General features: G+C 36.9%; 2 long non-coding RNA genes across 2 annotated transcripts in view; one reads left to right on the top strand and one right to left on the bottom strand.

The window, feature by feature from the left end:
- Positions 1-5,388: 5,388 nt before the first annotated feature.
- LOC145521261 (uncharacterized) overlaps positions 5,389-19,795 on the bottom strand; it is a 266,504-nt gene continuing 252,097 nt past the window's right edge. Inside the window, exons 5-6 of the long non-coding RNA XR_014065276.1 lie at positions 5,776-5,986; positions 5,389-5,664 (exon numbers count right to left, since the gene is read on the bottom strand). This is a non-coding gene — a long non-coding RNA (uncharacterized LOC145521261). The remainder of the gene's footprint in view (positions 5,665-5,775; positions 5,987-19,795) is intronic.
- LOC145521264 (uncharacterized) lies at positions 17,359-17,869 on the top strand. The gene is made up of 2 exons (XR_014065278.1): positions 17,359-17,442; positions 17,703-17,869. It is a non-coding gene; the product is annotated as an uncharacterized LOC145521264 (long non-coding RNA).

Raw genomic sequence — 19,795 nt, 5'->3', positions numbered from 1 at the left:
TGGTGATCTGTGGTCAGCAGTCTTCAATGTTACTATTAAATAGTTTTGGGCCACCGCAGACTGTCCATTTAAGACTGCAGACTTAATCGATAAATGTTATGTGTGTTCTGACAGCTTCACCCACCAGCCATTTCCCCATCTAACTCCCTCTGCTTGGGCCTCCCTAGTCCCTGAGACATGATAATATTGAAATTAAGCCAATTACTAACCGTACAATCACCTGTAAGTGTTCAAGGGAAAGGAAGAGTCGAACATCTCTCACTTTAAATAAAAGCTAGAAATGATTAAGCTTAGTGAGGTCACATGTCAAAAACTCAGATAGGCCAAAAGCTAGGCCTCTTGCACCAAACAGCCAAGTTGTGAAGCAAAGGAAATGTTCTTGAAGGAAATAAAAAGTGCTGACATAAGTGATACAAAAGTTTTCTTTATCTGTTTTAGATTTAGGTATTTTATGTATTTTTAATCAGAAAACCCTTAATCTAGTCCTTATTTACTTCTTACTATACAATTCCCTTATGTTCTGATACTGTCACTACTGAAGGAAAAAAGGCACTAAGTCTTTTTAACAGATTTTCTTACTATGGGTTTACAGGTAAATTGAATACTACAGAATAAACTAACACAGTGGTCACAATGTACCTGGAAGTCTACTTTTTACCTAGTTATCCATGGTCTCTAGATAATCAACAAAAGATATTAATTCATAATTAATGAATATTTTTCACCCTAATGAAGCCTATGTATAAAAGTTTGATTTTGGGTGAATTACATACATTTTTGCTTTGTTAAAGTGATGCAGATTTGTTAAATGGATACAATTTTGCAAATCTACATTTATGTGAAAATTATTTTGTCTTCTAGCAGATTTATCTTTTAAAATAAATTTTTAAATTGCTCAAGTAGATTTCTTTTTGATTAGAAAACATGTATAATGTGAAAGACCTTTACTACCATGGTACAAGAAGTATAACAAGCACAATCAAAGTAGTGTTTTTTATGAGGCTATCAAAGAGCAGTGATGAACTAAACCCTAGGGAGAAAGTGCCCCTGTTAGACAAGCAAAGAGCAGCAACAGTTTTCATAACTAGGTTTGAGCAGCCAACCTCAATGCCAGAGGTCAGAGGAACAGATTTACCATCAATGGAAATACTTTGAGAGACAAGCAGGAACCAAATGAGAATATGGCGAGCTAACAGAATGGATTGGAATTTGGAAAGCCACACATGTGACAGGACATTTTCAGCCCCTACTTTCTTCTCTTCACCAGGCCCCCAAGTAGTTTTCTCAGAAAGCCCCAGTGGAGGGAGTCCTGACAGCTGAGAGAACCTATGGAGTCTCCACATTTGCATGATGCTTATATCCATGAATCCTGCTAGGGATGAAAACCAACTAGCTGAAGCTTTGGCCTGATACCCTCTCGGCTCAAATACCAACAATGAAAAAGTACTTCCCACACCCTCAGCATCAATGGTGTGGGAAATGAGAATAGGGCTAAGAGGGACAAACTCAGCTTAATGACAGGTCAGCCTCACCTCAAGTTGATTTTTGGAGGAATCTGATAATCAATCACCATTCTAGCCACCAGACAAAGAAAAAGGCTTGCTTGTAGTATCTTGGAAAGATAAAACAAATCTTAATAAAAATATATTAGCGCTCAGTCTCTTCTCTTCTTCATAAACTGAGTAGAACATAATAAAAAATGAGAATTTTTAAAAAGTGAAAATGTGACCCATAATCAAGAGGAATAGTAGCCAACAGAAGCAGACCTACAGATAATCCAGACGCTCCAATAACTTAAAAGCAACTATTAATATTTTATATGTTAAATAATTTACAGGAGAAGATGGATAAAATAAGTGAAAAAAGAAACAATTTCAGGAGAGAGGTGAAAACTTAAGCAGAAGCTGTCTCATTAAGTTCTATTGTTAATTTTTTTAAAAAATATTCTCTTTAGGTTTAATTATTTTGCTAACTGCCTATGTTTATATCATTGATTTTAATCAGTTTTCCTAATATATGATGTAAGGCTAATAATTTTCTTTTTTAATATTTAGTTTTAATTGCTTGGTGATTGGTTTATAATATTGGTTTGATTTGTCACACACCAACATGAACAACCATGGGTGTACATATGTCCCCTCCCTCTTGAATCTCCCTCTCACCTCCCACCCAGTTCCACCCCTCTAGATTATTACAGAGCCCCATTTTGAGTTCCCCGAGTCATACAGCAAATTCCCACTGGCTATCTATTTACATATGTTACTGTACATGCTTCCATGACACTCTCTCCATTTATCTCACCCTTTCCCTCTTCTTCCCCACCCTTGTCCGTAAGTCTGTTCTCTATGTCTGTGTCTCCATTGCTGCTCTGCAAACAGATTCATCAGTACCATCCTTCTAGAATCCATATACATGAGTTAATATACGATATTTGTTTTTCTCTTTCTGACTTATTTCACCCTGTATAGTAGGCTCTGGGTTCATCCACCTCATTAGAAATGATTCAAATGTGTTCCTTTTTATGGCTGATTAGTATTCCATTGTATAAACATACCACAGCTTCTTTATCCATTCATCTGTCGATCATCATCTAGGTTGCGTCCATGTATTGGTTATTGTAAATAGTGCTTCAGTGAACATCGGGGTACATGTGTCTTTTTCGGTTTGATTTTTTTTCTTTTTCAGTTTGGTTTCTTCAGGTATATTAATAATCTTCTTTTTCTAGTGTCATTTATAATTTCTTTTTGATCCATAGGGTATCAGAAATAGATTTCTTAAGAAATAGGTTTCTTAATATTTAAGCTCAGTGATTTCTTTTCAAATTTTAACTTATTTGCAGTGTAGTCAAAGAACATGAACTGGATGATAATAATACTTTGAGATTTGTTGAGATATTAAGAGTTAATATTTGGTAACCATTCATAAATATTCCGTGTGAGCTTGAAAAATATGTTACACGTGAGTTTCTGCCATTTTTGAATGCAATCATTTGTATATATCACCTATTTTGATCTTACTAATTTTTTGTTCAAATATTTTATAATCTTAATTTCTTCCTGATTTTTCTATCAGTGTAATAGAATCTCCTACTATGATTATGGATTTATCTATTTCTTCTTTTACTTCAGCTTGTCAAATTTAATGTAACAAAATTATAAAATGAAAAGTAAATAATGATACATTTGGTTTAAAAGTAACATTTTAATCACTTGCTATACATATTCTGTGTACTTATCTATTCCATTTTTTGCCTTCCTTTGTATTGATTTTTATTAATCTACAACCTTCCCACTCTTAGCTCTGTAAATATTCACTCTAGCACTGTTGTTTAGTGTTATCCTAGAAATTGCAATATACATCATACAACAACAAATAAAAGTATAATATAAAGTGGCACTTTCTTTCAAGACAATTTTTAGAGTAGTTTTTTAGGTCACAGCAAAATTGAGAGAAAAGTATAGAGATTTCCCATATAACCCTTGCCCTCTGTACCAACATTATAAAAAATCCCCCACCAGAGTGATATATTTTCTATGATTGATGAACTCACATTGACACATCACAAACACCTAAAGTTCACAGCTTACCTTATAGGTCACTCTTGGTGTTGTACCCTCTATAAGTTTGAACATATAATGATATATATCCATTATCATGGTATCATTCAGAGTATTTCCACTGCTTTAAAAAATCCTCCATGCTCTGCCTATGCATCCCTCCCAGCATTCTTCATCCTCTGGCAACCACTGATTTTTTACTGTCTCCATAGTTTTTCCTTTTTCAAAATGTAGTAGAAAGCGTGCAGTGTATAATTAAAGTGGTGCTTCTAATTCATCCAAGAAAGTGCAAAGAACTTTGAATTCTTTAACTCAATTTTTACCCCTACTGATCTGCTAGCTTTTGTGGTGTATTTTAACTCTGTATCATGGCCAACACTAGAGTGTGTCATCCAGATCCCCCTTCACTGAAGGAATTTCTGACCCATCTGCTTGGCAGCCTTATGATGTCACCCTCTTCTAGGATTGCCTCAACTGCATGGAGCCACCTCACACCAGGTCACACTTCTTTCTAGGTCAGCCTTCATCTAATAACTGATGTAGGACAGTAAAGATCTAGCCAACTTGAGGCATCTCTGAAGGTTGATTTCTATTCCAAAGCTCTTTGTGGAGTAAAGCCACTCAAGTAATAAACAACTTGCAGCTTCCCTTCCAGATGTATGTTATATTTTCCAGAGCATGGCTTCAGGGACATTATATGGAGCTATTAATTTGGCTAACATGTTTTCTTTCATCCCTATTAGAAAAGAAGAAACATTTCATACTCACATGGACACAGATTTCAATTTTGCCCCAGAGTATGTTAATAATCTCCTTGTATTAGTTATAATATAGTCCAAGAAGCTCTGGAGTGAATGAACATTGTATACAATATTACACCAATCTACTACATTGATAATATCATGGTAATTGAACTAGATGAGAGAAAAGGGGCTAGTATGTTGGAAGCCTTGGCAAGAAACCCTTTCCTAAGATCTTCTACATTCTGCATGTCTTACCACCAAGACACTGACTGCCCATTGCTCTGGACTATCTTTTCAAGTATGTTTTATACTTAATAACCTTGGAAAATAAATATAGTATCTTTCTCAAGAGCAAAAGGCAGGCGTAAGTGAAAGGGAGAGTCGCTCAGTTATGTCTGACTCTTTGCAACCCCATGGACTACACAGTCCATGGAATTCTCCAGGCCAGAATACTGGAGTGGGTAGTCTTTCCCTTCTCCAGGGGATCTTTCCAACCCAGGGATCGAACCCAAGTCTCCTGCATTGCAGGCAGATTCTTTAGCAGCTGAGCCACAGGGAAGCCCCAAGAATACTGGAGTGGGTAGCCTGTCCCTTCTCTAGCGGATCTTCCTAACCTAGGAGCCAAACGGGGGTCTCCTGTATCGCAGGCGGATTCTTTACCAACTGAGCTGTCAGCAAAGCCCAATAAGATATTTGGCTTCCCTCAGTGTTTCTTTCCTGTAACACAAATCACTGCATGTATAGGTGTCTGGCTTATGGCCATTTTCATGTTACCTATGGAAACTGGAGTTTAGGAAGCCAGTGCAAAAATGGTGATACTCTGGTTACTGCTATTGCTATGAGTAATAAACTGCAAGTCGTAGAGGTAATAAAAGGATTATCATATGTTCTGCCAGCATCCATCAGACTGTTGCAGACTAACTAACTTGTAAGCAGTGCAAAATTCAAGACCTTACACTGTTCTTGACAGGATGGAAAATAAATGTTACCAAGATAATAGGTCCAGACTGTTATACATGCAACCCTATCACTTGAGCCATGAGACCAGGCAGATACTATTATTTTAGAGATAACAATAGTGGAAGAAATGCTGAATGGAGTTTATGTGAAACTTACAACATAGAGCCATAGGTTTCAAAGCAAGGCCATGTCATCTGCTTAAGAGAATGCTATGCCTTTCATAAAATGAGTCCTTATGTACTATTCAGCCACTGTAGAAGTAAAGTGTCTGACATGGGACGCTGGCCAGCATGTGATCATAACTTCCTACTACGAGCCAAATTCTGTAAGAACCAATCAAGTCATGTAATCTTGCATTAAGCAGATCTAGCAATGATCACTGTTATAAGGTGGAAATGGTACACCTGTGAATAAGAATAAGCAGGATTAGATTATATAATCAAGTTGTACGGGAGGTTGTCAGACCCACATGCCATGCACTACTGTTGCATTTGTACCTCTCTCTCAGCTCATACCTGTGTTGTTTGAAGGATCTATTGCAAGGAAATGGCAGAGAAAGGAAAAGCTTGAGGTTAGTCATGGATAAGTTGTCTCAGTATGTGAGTGGAAGCTGAAAATAGATGGCAGTCATACTGTGCATCCACTCAAGAGTGGGTCTGAAAGACAGTGGTGAAGAAGCATCCTGCTGAAGATCAGAGCTTGGTTTGTTTCATCTAGTTGTCAAATCTGTAGGAAAAGACAAGTTATCTGAGATCAGAATATATTCAGATTCTGAGTTGGGGTTAGATTAAAGTGAGAGGTACTTCAGGTACACAATTTAAGGAGTCACTTCTCAGGGTTGTGCACGTGCTTAATCCTTGATTTAGCATGATCTCTTCAGAAGATCAATAGCCATTAGTTGGAAAGCTGACTACACTGAACCATTTAAAGATGTAGCTAATGTGCCAGTTTGAAGGTATTATTTTATGAGAATGGAACACACTCCAGGTATAGTATGCAATTTGATTTAAAATTCTACATGTAATTTCACCATGGTAGTGTTCCCAATATGAATAATTCTTAGGACTAGAGATCAAGAATTACCCGTAAGAGTGACCAACTTGAGAGGACTTGCACATAGACCCCTAAACTCTACTAGATTAGAAATCTCACTTTCCAAAGAGGGAAACAGCTGACAGTAGTAAGGGTCTGGTTCATCAGCTTAAAGAAACCACTTAGTTTAGCAGACATCCTAGCTGTAGATGAGGGATCTAAACTGGATAGTGAAGAAGTAGTATAATGAGTATCAGTCCTGAGCCTCAGATGCTGTCACAGTGAGAACAATTTTTCCACTATTTTTCTTTTATGTTTAACCCCAGGAAAAGACATCCATCAGAATCTGATGGAAGTGTTCCAGAACATATGTGAAGAAGCGGATCAGAGTAACATAATGGGTGGACTGTGATGAATGCTATAATGCGCCGTCCAGATTCTTTTACAATGAGTATTTGCCAGCCTCTGGGAGTGCTGCTGGCAAATAGCCTTTAGATGTCAACCATTTTAAGAATTGACTCAGCTGGAGAGAGCTCCTTTAACCAAAATTCCACTCTTTCCTAGGGCTGAACACATCAAATTATTGATCAATGTGAGAGTAAAAAATCCTGGCTTGGTTCAAAGACCCAAAGCTCCCTAAAGGAACTTCCAAGGCAGTAATTGAGACTGGATTCCTGCTTAATTTCTCCTTCTTTCCAATCCCTATTTCTTTTCTTCCCTTCCCATGGCTATTAATCTCAAAGCTATCTTAATAAACACCCTACATGCTAAATTCTGTCTCTGAGTCAGCTTATTTTAAGAGTTATATCTCTAAAAACATTTTAGTTAATATTTTATATACCTATAGACAATTTTTATCTATGTCCACTCAGATATTTTCTTTTTTACTTGCTCTTATTATTTCCATATTTCCTTCTGACTTTAATTTTTTTTTTTGGCCTGAAGAACACTTCTTAAGTATATTTTTTAATAAAAGTATGTCAGTGATATTTTTTTTTTAAGAATTTTTTTGTTTGTTGGTTTAAATGCTTCTAGTACAGTTTAATTTTGGAAGGGTATTCTCACAAGACACAGAGTTCTTGACTATTGATTTTATTCTTTCAGCATATTCAAGATACCAGTTTATAAGACTTACATCTTTATATTAAGAAAGCAGTTGTCAGACTAATTATTGATCCTTTGAGTAAAACCTGTCCTTTGCCTTATACTTTAAGCAGTTTTACAACATTATGTTTTTGAATCTGTAGTTTAATTTTTTAATTAACTTGAAACATTCTCTGTCATTACTTCTTTGAAAATAGCTTCTCCTCAATTCTCTCTTCCTCCTAGGTCTCCCAATACACATATTTAAGACTTTTTCTTTTCCTTTTATCTTCTGTCCTTTCTTGTCTTTTTCTCTCTGCTTCATTTTGGATACTTTGAGTCTTGTCATTAACTAATTCCTTCTTCCACTGTGTCTAATCAGTTATCAAACTCATCCACTTAATTACTAACTATTGTTGTTTATACTTGTTCAGTTCTAGAATTCTTAGTTTTTTGATATAATTTCCATTTTTCTTCTAGAATTCTCTTTTTGTCTTTTCATTTTTTCAACATATCAAGCATGATTATTTTAAAATTTGGATCTAATAATTTCATTATCTAGATAACCTATGGGTCTATTTCTATTGTCTTTTTATCTCCATAAATTTGCAATCATATTATCCTATTTCCTTTTTTGTCAGGTAATTTCTGAATTAATTACCATAAATTGCATATAAAAGTTTGTAAATTTTATTTGAAACTATCCCAATGTCTTCAGGAAAGATAAATGTTTACTTTGCACAGACAAGTAGAGATACTAGCAGTCTTTAATTCAATTTCAAATATTGAGTTTATTACCTGGAAATCTTTTTCTCTGAATGCCTACTTACTTTTGTTCAACATTAATTCTAGAGTTTATTCCTTTAAAATTCTAATCTCACACCTAGGGAAGTTACTAGAGTTCTAAATTCTTAATGATTCTAGAATCTTGTTTCTGTTGCTCTGACTCCATAAGATTGTTAAAGCTCTGACCTAAGCTGGAATGGGCAGATGTTCCTAGAGAAAAAGCATTCCCCAAGGCTGGGCTCAACCCTCTGGGTTTGAATCTTCTTGTAGATATTGGCCCCTAAATATTCATTACATTGTTAGCAGTTTGCTAATCTCAAGCAAATTACAGAAAAATATTATATGCAGTTTTTCCAGTTGTTTTCAGAGATTTGGTCTGATTACCTGGGCTGCCATTACCAGATCCAAGAGTCCAATAATTATAACTTATTAAACAGACTTTCAAACATTATTTAAGATTCTATTACATTCATTCATTTTTACATTTATTTCCATTTATTTTTATCCATATGACTCTCTCCTGCAATTTAAGTTGCCTGGCCACAGCTAATGATATAGGAGAATATAGATCATTTCCTGACACATTAGTCGCTAAAATTTAATTAGAAGATAAACATTCCTAACTTAAGCCTTTCTCCGGTTTTACAAATAAGGGTGAAAATGTGAAAGGACATAAAAGATGTTTCTGATTCAATGAAAATCTTAAAGGAACAATAATTAGTCAGATGATCACTACCCACCCTTCATACTCTGATCTTAAAAGTACTGAGGCCTCAAAGCCTATGTAAGAATGAGACATTTATTTAGATGCTGTCTGTATATTACACATAGCCTACTTATATAGCCCAGTGTCTTAGGTTGAGATTACCAAAATTAGATGCTGAGATGAGAAATGATGCTATGACCAACCTAGATAGCATATTAAAAAGCAGAGACATTACTTTGCCAACAAAGGTCTGTCTAGTCAAAGCTATGGTTTTTCCACTAGTCATGTATGGATGTAAGAGTTGGACTATAAAGAAGGCTGAGCACTGAAGAATTGATGCTTTTGAACTGTGGTATTGGAGAAGACTCTTGAGAGTCCCTTGGACTGCAAGGAGATCCAACCAATCCATCCTAAAGGAAATAAGTCCTGAATATTCATTGGAAGGACTGATTCTGAAGCTGAAACTCCAATACTTTGTCCACCTGATGCAAAGAACGGACACATTGGAAAAGACCCTTATGCTGGGAAAGATTGAAGGCAGGAGGAGAAGGGGATGACAGAGGATGAGATGGTTGGATGGCATCACCAACTCAATGGGGATGAGTTTGAGCAAGCTTTGGGAGCTGGTGATGGACAGGAAAGCCTGGCATGCTGCAGTCCGTGGGATCTTGAAGAGTTGGACATGACTAAGTGACTGAACTAAACTGAACTGAAAGTTAAGAAATGTTCTAAGGAAATAACAGTAAGTAATTCCCTAATTCTGGGGCATAAAACAGAGGAACCACTCTGAGGTATAAAATTTAATAAAGTCCCATCAAGGAGAGGAGGGTATTTCTGACTTGGTCTTCCAGGGAATTCTGGAAGAAATGGAAGTCACAGTTGAATTATACATATCAAAGGGGAATTTCCAAGTGCCAAAGGAGATAAGGTAGCTGAAGACAAAAAGGAGAGCCAGATGGGAGGAGGAGGAGATACAGGGAAAATAAACACACCCTCAAGTAAACATTCCCTACTTTATTTTGTGACTAAAAATATTGACAATAACTCGTAAGTGCTATGAAAAACATATTTTTAAAAACTTTTGTTAAGGTATCAGAAATATGCTAGTCTAGTTCCCAAATATTATCTCGGAGGCTTTGCTATTGTCTCATCCTTTACTAAAAATTGTGCTATTTTTTGAGCAGCACAGTTATGTAGTACTGTGGTAACAATGACAGTATATTTGTGCAATTTTCAAGAAAAAGCCAGAGAGCAGTGGCAGGAACCCTAAATGAGATGTTTGTAAATAAATTCAAAAGCTACTGAAGTAATCTTCATTAAGTTTTCCCCATCTAGTGAAAACAATTAACACTGATTTCTCATTGCAACATCAATTAATTAATTAATTAGAATTTACCATGTTTATATAATCTTCACTTGGAGGTTCAGGTTAAACAAAGAACTTTTAAGTTTTTGTTGGTGGATGTTTTACATGTATGAATGTTGAGAAACTATAAAGATTAATTACATAGCTTTACCCTTTAAGATTCCAACAAAATTTTTATCAGCTTCATTCCTGGTAAGGCTGGCCTGAACAACCTGGCTTAAATATGGGGAAACAATCTGCCTTTTTGATGCCTCTGTACTTGAAATAACCCACAAGAGGGAGAATTTTTGTCTACAAAACAGATATTCTTTTTTTATATACGTATTCAGTTCAGTTCAGTCACTCAGTTGTGTCTGACTCCTTGCGACCCCATGAACTGCAGCACGCCAGGCCTCCTTGTCCATCACCGGAGCCTACCAAAGTCATGTCCATTTAGTCAGTGATGCCATTCAACCATCTCATCCTCTGTCTTCTTCTCCTTCTGTCCTCAATCTTTCCCAGCATCAGGGTCTTTTCAAATGAGTCAGTTCTTCGCATCAGGTGGCCAAAATATCGGAGTTTCAGCTTCAACAGGAGTCCTTCCAATGAACATCCAGGACTGATCTCCTTTAGGATGGACTGGTTGGATCTCCTTGCAGTCCAAGGGACTCTCGAGAGTCTTCTCCAACACCACAGTTCAAAAGCATCAATTCTCCCGTGCTCAGCTTTCTTTATAGTCCAACTCTCACATCCATACATGACTACTGGAAAAGCCATAGTCTTGACTAGACAGACATTTGTTGGCAAAGTAATGTCTCTGCTTTTTAATATGCTGTCTAGGTTGGTCATAACTTTCCTTCCAAGGAGTAAGCGTCTTTTAATTTCATGGCTGCAGTCACCACCTGCAGTGATTTTGGAGCCCCTCAAAATAAAGTCAGCCACTGTTTCCACTGTTTCCCCATCTATTTCCCATGATGTGATGGGATTGGATGCCATGATCTTAGTTTTCTGAATGTTGAGCTTTAAGCCAACTTTTTCACTCTCCTCCTTCACCTTCATCAAGAGGCTCTTTAGTTCTTCTTCACTTTCTGCCATAAGGGTGGTGTCATCTGCATATCTGAGGTTATTGATATTTCTCCCGGCAATCTTGATTCCAGCTTGTGCTTCCTCCAGCCCAGTGTTTCTCATGATGTACTCTGCATATAAGTTAAATAAGCAGGGTGACAATATACAGCCTTGAGGTACTCCTTTTCCTATTTGGAACCAGTCTGTTGTTCCATGTCCAGTTCTAACTGTTGCTTCCTGACTTGCATACAGGTTTCTCCAGAGGCAGGACAGGTGGTCTGGTATTCCCATCTCTTTCAGAATTTTCCATAGTTTATTGTGATCCACACAGTCACATATATTATTTTTGAGATTATTTTCCATCATAGATTATTACAAGATATTGACTATAGTTCCCTGTGCTATCCAGTAAACCTTTGTTGCTTGTTGCACATCTATGTTTAATTAGAAATCTAGTATTCTATTCATACCAATCAAACAAAGTGGAATCAAAATGCCATAAATTTTTATTTAGGCAAAAATTCGTAGGTTTTCTAAAATATATATATATTATACAGACTATTTATATATATGTATACAAAATCTTTTCTTCTACAGTTTATAAAGGCTTGAGACAGAGCATCAAAAAAATAAAGAGATGGAGAAATTGGAAAACAAACTCAATTAAATGACAGCACTGAATATGAAAAAGAAAAAGTGAAACAAGCTAGATAAAGATCATAATATAGTTAGTTTTTTTTAAGCATGACTGCTCATTAGAAACGTATATGGAACTTTGGAGAAAAAAATGCAAATATTCTGATCCAGTATCCCTACCTCACGTGCAAGGAACCTAGGAAGCTGGAGAGGGTGAGAAGGCCTATAGATCCAGTCGTGGAAGGCATGCCTGGACACAGAAACACTTTATTGGCAAGAAAACATCTGGAGTCGAACAAAGGTTTATTTCCTTCTCTCAGTTGCATGAATCAGGTCAACTACTTATCTTCTACTGGGGGCATATCAGCATGCTCACTTTCCATTTTTAAATGATGCACTGCCTTGCTTTATGGACCAAGATAGGAGAGTAGAGACTAGACCTCCTTTCACTAAGTATTGTCACTGCACCAGTTGCCTCCTAAGAGTTTGTGATATCCTGAGAGAATGAACTCTATCACAGTCTACAGAAAGAGCATTTCTGAGAATAGTCTGAAAGGTATCTCCTTGGGGACAGAAAAGTAGCTGAGTTACCTGTAGTGCTTTGGGCAAAGCAGAACCTCAATAAGAAACAGTCATGAATTTTGGTTTGCTTTGTTCAATTTTGCTGAGGGCCATGGGATTTAAATGTAAATCTTTTAACATTTAACTGCCAGAAGGAAAAAAAAGGGAATCAGAGAACCATTCTGGTTTCCAATCTCAAACTTAAACGCTAGTACAGGAAAGGTACCAGGAGAAACCCACTGGTGGCACTGTGGAGTCAGGCAACTCCTGAACAAACTTGGCAATCAATCCATTGATATCCACCCACAAACTCAAGGCAGCAATTTCCTTTGGTGGGATAACATGTAGATAAAATTCTAAATTTAAGCTCTACTTGAGTTATTTGTAATCAAAAAACCTGTGTAATTGGTCTCAAAGTACCATATATTATGTTGTGGGTTAAATTAAATGTCTAATGTGTGTGCACATACACACACACTCTCAAAGCAAAAGCCAGTGTACACATTCCTATACTCTCTGACTACTCATCACCTCACCAAGGTCACCCAACCTTACAGGAAAAAAACAGCTAATTTTATAATTTTGTCTTAAGTTGTATAATTAGAAAGAGATGGCAAGACTGGAATTTTAAGCATGTTTCATTGAAAACACTAGTGCTAAGACAAAATACTCATCCAAGTAAAAATGAATGATGTTTACTCTTTTAGAAATATATCAACCCAAAGCAAACTGCAAGGCTTGTTTTTCTGCTAAGATCAGTCAGCTGGTCAGTTTTGGGTTTTACTTTTCTGCTCTTTAACTTAATCTTTACAGTTTCACAGAATCCTTATTTTCCAGTCATTCTTTGGTGTTAATAATAGCAGGATGGATAGATTTATATGTTGAGGTATAGTACTTTCACGAGGGAATCTCTGTGCTTTAGCATTTTGTCTTTTTAGCCTTAGCATTCTCAGCAAGCAAAATAGTGTGAAAAAAACAGTTAAGAATGCACAAACTTTTAGTCACTGACAGCATTCGAACACCATTCAAAAATTAAAAAAAAATCAATTCAGGGTTAATAAACCATCCTCTAGAAATACCTTCTACACTCTCCAAGTTCATTCGACTAGTGGCAACCATCATTAGTGTAACAGGGACTCTTGTTTTTGTTTTGTTTTGGCTAAGTTCTAGAAAACATCCACCATCAAAGACATTTCTGTGTTTTTAATTTATGTTCAGAAAAGAGGGAAAAACACACAGTGCTCAGATTGGCCATGTTTTTAATTTATGAATATCTGAAGTATGTGAAAAGACATTACTGGATTATACTTTTGTTTTTTAAATGGCCACACCAACAGAAAACCACCTCAGATGATATGAATATTTAATCTGTCGCTGATTTTTTAAAAATTAACCTCCCTGCCATTATGCTAAAGGGTCACAATCATCAATCTGCTAAAATGTTGGCACTGCAAAGCTGTGGCCAGGCAGCCCTGAAGCCTGCCATTCTTTGAACAAGCCTCAGATGAACTGGATGTCCCAGCTGGTGGTGCTTTCTTTGGCATTTCTGATTCTATTCTTCCTCTGTCTTCCTCTTGCTCCCACTTTGATCGGAAACTACTTTTTTCATTCCTCTCCTTTTTAGGCTTTATTAATAAAATTCTGCTTCATTGTATATTGTAAACAACTATTTAGTATAAAAATCCAAATAAACAGCAAAAATTTTGGATGGTGGTCTACAGAATAAAAAGGCAAATACTTTGAGAATATCAGATGCTTAATATAAGAAGTAACATCTTAAGACTTAAAGTTTAGATTTTACTTTTATTACATTATTAAAGAAATGTTCATCATGGACCAAAATTAAATAATAACATAGACATAGAAGGCAACATGTCTCATATGCCTTAGAGGACTGATCGTAAACAAAGCAAAGGGTATATTACTATTAAAAATGTGATTTATTTTAAACAATACAGCAGTGGCAGCAACAATTTACCATGACAAAAAGTGAAATTATAATCAAACTCAATCAATAGAAGAATTACATTGGAAAGTATTGCTGGTTGAATTGGGTCCCTGCCTCCCAAAATTAAAATGTTGAAGCCCTAACCCCCAGTACTTAGAATGTGACTATATTAGATATAGGGACTTTAAAGAGATAATTAAATTCAAATGGGATCATTAGGGTGGGCCCTATTCCAGTAGGACTGATCTCCTTATAAGAAAAGGAGGTTTGAGCACAGGGACACAAACAACATAGACAGAGGGACAACACGGTGAGAAGGCGGCCATCTGCAAGACAAGGAGAGAGGTCTCAGAAGGAACCAAACCCACCAACACCTTGATCTCAGACTGCCAGCTTCCAGACTTATGAAAAAAACAATTTGCTGTTGTTTAAGCATCCCAGTCTGTGGTATTCTGTTGAGGTAGCCCCTGAAAACTCATATACAGGTAATGTGTGAGCTTATCTTTCAGGGGAAGGTGCTAGTTGAAAAGGACATAGAGTGGGTTTCATTTTCTTTCCTTTAGGCCTCAACTGCTTGATAAGATAAACTCTACTCTTCAAAATATCGAGATGTCTTTCAAAGTTCCCATGGAAAAGATTAATATTATTTATTTCTGCCCATAAATTTTACTCTCTTTAGAAAATAAATTTTTTTAGCATTCTAGCATTTGCCTTTGACTATCCAAATAGTATTTAAAGAGTGTTAACAAAAATGAAAAAAGATTACTCATTACTGAGTGGGCCAAAAAAAAGTGGGTGGGGAGCAGGATGAAGGACAAAAAGTGTGCAGTGAGCAGATTGAGTCAGCTCCTGTTTCTGGTGCAAGGGTTCAGGTTCATGCGGAAGGGTAACCAGAGTCTTTGGTAATTCCCAGAGGTCCTGTGGCTGCTTAGGGGATGGCCAAAGTCCAGGGTGTGACTCACATACTACATCATGCTGATTAGCACTTTTACACTTGGATTTGTAATCCAAAGAGTACTTGCCAATTGACATTTTTGGGCTAGGGAAATACCAGAGGTTGCTCTCTGAACCAATTTTTTTTTTTCAATCATTCCCTAAATCTGAGTTTGCTTTGCTTCTTATTTTTCTATGTAAGGTATAGGCTCTACCATAAAAAAAATAAACAACAAAAATCTCTGCCATCTGAATTTTATCCAAAATTCTACTAAGGATAAGAGATTCTTTCAATAATAAAAGAATACATATATAATGGACTCTAAGAGTAATGTAAAGCTGCCCAATTTAAATTATATTCTAACTGACCTGATACTAAATGATACCTGTTTTGATCACATGAAACAGGCAGCTAATTATATATATACATATATATAAGCAGAATTTAAGTCCTTCTGACTTAAATATCTTTTGGTAAATCAAATATATCTTTCTAAATGTTATTAATTATGATTATTTAGTTCAATATTCATAGGACTTAGCCACTCAGCAAAATGTTATTACTTTTGTCTCAAAGTAGAGCAAACATTTTTATTTTATCCACAAAATGGAATTTGATCTCTTGAGAGACGGTGTCCTGTGTTGGAAGCTGCATTCAAACTGAATTCCCCTGAACCTAGGCACTGAGTCACTCTTGGCCTTGAACTTTACTGAGCAACAACACACTGCGTGGCGTTACAGCACAGAGGAGCTCACTGCCTCTAATTCGAGGCTCTGCAATTGATGTTACTTAAATTCTCCCTAAATTTCTAAATTACTTCTCTACTCAGACCTTCTGTCATTTTATCCATGGTGTGCCCCTATTCTTGCTGGAATGATTCACTGTATCAGCAAAAGCATTACCCTTTTGATAATGTTAATCTAAGCACATCTGGCATCTGCACTTACATTAGAGCATATACACAATTGCCAATTAGAGCACGTTTCTACCTCCAGGGTGGTCAATATCGGCAGGCTCATAGTGTTCAATCCCAGATTAACACTGGCAGACCTTTAATTTCCTGCCTAAACAACCATCCATTTACTGAATGGTTTTGTGATCTTTCTAGAGCTACTGAGACATTTAAGGAATGATTTGCGTGTTGTATTCTCTGTTTTTTCCTGTCTACTAGACTTTTAAACCAAGAAGGCAATGGCACCCCACTCCAGTACTCTTTTGCCTGGAGAATCCCATGGACAGAGGAGCCTGGCAGGCTTCAGTCCATGGGGTCGCTAAGGGTCGGACACGACTGAGCAACTTCACTTTCACTTTTCACTTTCATGCACTGGAGAAGGAAATGGCAACCCACTCCAGTGTTCTTGCCTGGAGAATCCCAGGGACGGTGGAGCCTGGTGGGCTGCCGTCTATGGGGTCACACAGAGTCGGACACGACTGAAGTGACTTAGCAGACTTTTAAAAATGTCTAAACTCTTGCTTAACATTTCCTACAATTAAATCCACGGAGGTATTCAACCTGTCTACCATCCAGTGTACTACCCTGTGTTTAATCAAATATATTCTCTCCTCTCACAACAAAAAATAGTCCTAAGAAACTAATGGCTAAAAAAAGCAAGGCTAAAACTTTAGTTACCTCAGGAGAAGTCAGAATACTATGACACTGTAAATCACCATTGTTGTTGGCCTTTCTACTTTGCCATCTGATGCCTAGAGTTGACAACTGGTCTCCACATACGCTTGACAAGTCACAAGTGGGTAACTTTCCAAGAGGTATTATGGCACTTCTGTCTCTTAGGAAACAGTTATTTGATTACTCTTTGAGGAAACTCAGATGTCCTCATGGAGAAATAGCACTGTGGCTGAAGTATGAGATAAACTTTTTCTGAAACTGCCCGTCCTGAAAAATCAACTGTTGCAAAGAGAATGTGTGTGTATTTTTTTGTATTTCTTAAACTAGAAATCATTTTTCCACAGATTTCCTCCTAAAATCCTTTGGCTGTTCAGGAAGGCCTTGGCACTGTAGGCCATTGAAGATCACGACAGACTGTAGCTGACAGCATCCTCTTGGCATCTGCCTTGCCTGACACACGTATGTTAAATGCACCTATGCATAGGTCAGAAGATATGCCCCCATCTAATCAGTTACTTTTGAAAGTGTAGGAGCTCTCACTTTTACTAGCTGAAAACACTGACTTGCCTTTAACTATAGAGCAGAAATAACCTCTGAATCCACTAAAAGGCAGTAACTTCTGTGTTTCTGACAGGCCTTCAGCCTCATTGCTATGGTATTAACTGGGATACTGTGGCAACCATAAACCAAATACTAACTATAATTCTCTCTGAAAACAGCTGCCATGGAGCTGATATTTTCCTTAGACATCAGAGCATGGGCATTTCAAGGAAAACTCAACATTCTTGGCACAGTAGAGCTTATTCAACTAAAATGCCTTACATAAACTATTTGTATGCATGAAAAAAACTCCTATAAATGTTAATAAATATATTATTGTAAATGACTCAAGCCCTGAAAAATGACATAATTTTTTATGGAAATATGGTTGATGGAAAAAATGATATAATTTTATATGACTTATATTACATACTGAAGACTATGGTAACTATAAAGGGCCCATAGCTTGTATGAAATATTTTAAAAATTTATGATGTAAAACTAATTGACCATGATCATATCTGCTGGATTACTCAGCCAAAAGTATAAAGGAAAGAATACCAGCCTTGAAATCGGGATCCCTGGAATATGTTGCCAGCTCTGATTTATAGCTGTGTTGTGTTAGGCCGATACAACTGGTAAGCTACTCTTTTTTTATGGCGGGGGTTCCACTGTGGATGCTAGCGCTCCAAATCAAAAGTTCTCATTCAGCCTCTTGGGAAGAAGGACAGCTTGCTGATCTGTGTTGCTGGAGCTACAGATAAAGCTCTCAGTGACATTCAATCGATGTCTCTTAAAGGGATAATTCAAAAGTTAATATTCACAAAGATAGGTGAGGCAATATTGCATTCATGTGAGAAAAACTGAGGTTCAATAAAAATCTATGAGGTCAGAAGTTCTTAGTATTAAAAAGTATGACAGTTGAGATAAAACTTTCAAAGGGCGGGAAAGATGAAAAGTGCTGGAAAACTGAAAAAATAGCTTAGACAAGTATTTAAATAAATATAGGGGAAAATGGATAAAAATTTAAGAGATATCAAGCATCAATATAGAAGGTGCAATATTCAATAATAGGGAATCAGGGGAGAAAAGAGATAACTGAAACTCAGAAAGGAATAGATGAGTAATTAGCAGAACTTGAGATGGAAAGTTTTCAGACTCATGTTACTAAGTCTCAACAGAATGAAGGAAGATATGAATCTTTATAAAATTCTACTAAATATAAGGAGAAGATTCTTGAAGTTTCTGGTTGAAAAAAAAAAAAAAAGATCATCTGCAAAGAAAGAAGTGCCAGAAGAACATGAGACCTCATTAGCAATGCTTTGATGAAAGAAGAAAACTAAAATGAAAAACAGTGTCTTAAACTTCAAAAAAGCAAGAGAGTTCCAGAAAAACATCTATTTCTGCTTTATTGACTATGCCAAAGCCTTTGACTGTGTGGATCACAATAAACTGTGGAAAATTCTGAAAGAGATGGGAATACCAGACCATCTGACCTGTCTCTTGAGAAACCTGTATGCAGGTCAGGAAGCAACAGTTAGAACTGGACATGGAACAACAGACTGGTTCCAAATAGGAAAAGGAGTATGTCAAGGCTGTATATTGTCACCCTGCTTATTTAACTTATATGCAGAGTACATCATGAGAAACGCTGGGCTGGAAGAAACACAAGCTGGAATCAAGATTGCCGGGAGAAATATCAATAACCTCAGATATGCAGATGACACCACCCTTATGGCAGAAAGTGAAGAAGAACTAAAGAGCCTCTTGATGAAGGTGAAGGAGGAGAGTCAAAAAGTTGGCTTAAAGCTCAGTGTTCAGAAAACTAAGATCATGGCATCTGGTCCCATCACTCCATGGGAAATAGATGGGGAAACAGTGGAAACAGTGTCAGACTTTACTTTTTTGGGCTCCAGAATCACTGCTGATGGTGACTGCAGCCATGAAATTAAAAGACGCTTACTCCTTGGAAGGAAGGTTATGGCCAACCTAGATAGCATGTTTAAAAGCAGAGACATTACTTTGCCAACAAAAGTCCGTCTAGTCAAGGCTATGTCAAGGCTATGGTTTTTCCAGTGGTCATGTATGGATGTGAGAGTTGGACGGTGAAGAAAGCTGAGTGCCGCAGAATTGATGCTTTTGAACTGTGGTGTTGGAGAAGACTCTTGAGAGTCCCTTGGACTGCAAGGAGATCCAATCAATCCATCCTAAAAGAGATCAATCCTGGGTGTTCATTGGAAGGTCTGATGTTGAAGCTGAAGCTCCAATACTT

The sequence above is a fragment of the Giraffa tippelskirchi genome, chromosome 9 (assembly GCF_054371585.1).
Source record: "Giraffa tippelskirchi isolate mGirTip1 chromosome 9, T2T-mGirTip1v1.2.pri, whole genome shotgun sequence".
NCBI lineage: Eukaryota > Metazoa > Chordata > Mammalia > Artiodactyla > Giraffidae > Giraffa > Giraffa tippelskirchi.
This window is presented reverse-complemented; position numbering and strand designations above follow the sequence as displayed.